Raw genomic sequence first — 1285 nt, 5'->3', positions numbered from 1 at the left:
TTCTAACTCTCTATCCCTCTCCCTTCCTCTCTGTAAAAAAAATCAATAAACTATATTTTAAAATAAAAAATCAATGGAAAAAATATCCTCAGGTGAGAATATGAATGAACGAATGAATGGAGATCAAATGAAAACCATTGCTTGACTCAATCTAGAGATTTTACCTGATTGATTTACAATGGTAGAGCTATCTCTATAAATACAACATCAGGGCTAAGACCATTCCTTAAGACTCACCTACCTAATTTCTCTTACTAAACTGTAAGCCCCTGGAGAGCAAGCATCCTGTCCTCTACTGCTTTCAGAATCCTGCCCCCATCTCACGTGCAACACTGTGCACTTGGTGAGCACCTTACAAAAAGTTTACTAGGAGCCCGGCTGGTGTGGCTCAGTGGGCGAGGGTCCGCCTGTGAACCAGGAAGTAGCAGTTGGATTCCCAGGGGGAGGCGTGCCAGAGGCGGCCAATCAATGGTTCTCTCATCATTGATGTTTCTGTCTCTCCCTCTCCTCTCCCTTCCTCTCTGAAATTAATAAAAATACATATTTTTTTTAAAGTTTACTAGGAAAACGGTCCTCGTTGATGTCCATTACCAGGAGTTGAGGGTGTGGTGGGGCATGGTTTCCTGCAGGGAGCTGGAGGAGAGCTGATGTTGGGGTCCCCTCCTCTCCGGAGGAAGCTGGTGTTGGGGTCCCCTCCTCTCCGGAGGAAGGTGATGTTGGGGCAGAGCGGAGCCTGGGACTGTGGTGGCTGTCTCATGTTTGGGGAAACCCCATCTACTGCCTGGCTAATTCTAACTCAGAGCCCAGGCGCACTGGGAGGGAGAGGAAGCGCAGGGTCTGCACATTCCAAACAGAACAAGTTTCTCTTTGCCTCTTGGGATCGATTCCAAGGGCGGCCGGGAGACCTGGTCTGTCCACGGGCCGCTCCGCACTCTCTGACACAGACTTCCCTCGAGTCCTTCCAACTTTCCTTCCTTCTCTCTTAAGAGAAGGGTCCTCACGAAAGGTCCCTGCGATGTCAAGGTTACCTGGGCCCCGGGACCCAGAGCCGGACCGGGGAAGGGACGGGCTCGAAGGCCCCACGCCCCACGCTGGGCTTTCGATATCTCTGCCTCGACGGCAGCTTTCAGGGCCTCGGGCTCCAGGAAAGAGAAACGGGGGCGAAGACCGGTAATGAGCGAGACCCGGACGAGACAGATGGCAGCGCGCAGACAAAGCTGGCACCGCGGAAAGGAGCGCCCGGCTCCCCACCCCGACTGCACACGACGGAGGAGAGCGGACCGGC

Source organism: Myotis brandtii, unplaced genomic scaffold (genome assembly GCF_000412655.1).
Source record: "Myotis brandtii unplaced genomic scaffold, ASM41265v1 scaffold687, whole genome shotgun sequence".
NCBI classification, from domain to species: Eukaryota; Metazoa; Chordata; class Mammalia; order Chiroptera; family Vespertilionidae; genus Myotis; species Myotis brandtii.
This window is presented reverse-complemented; position numbering follows the sequence as displayed.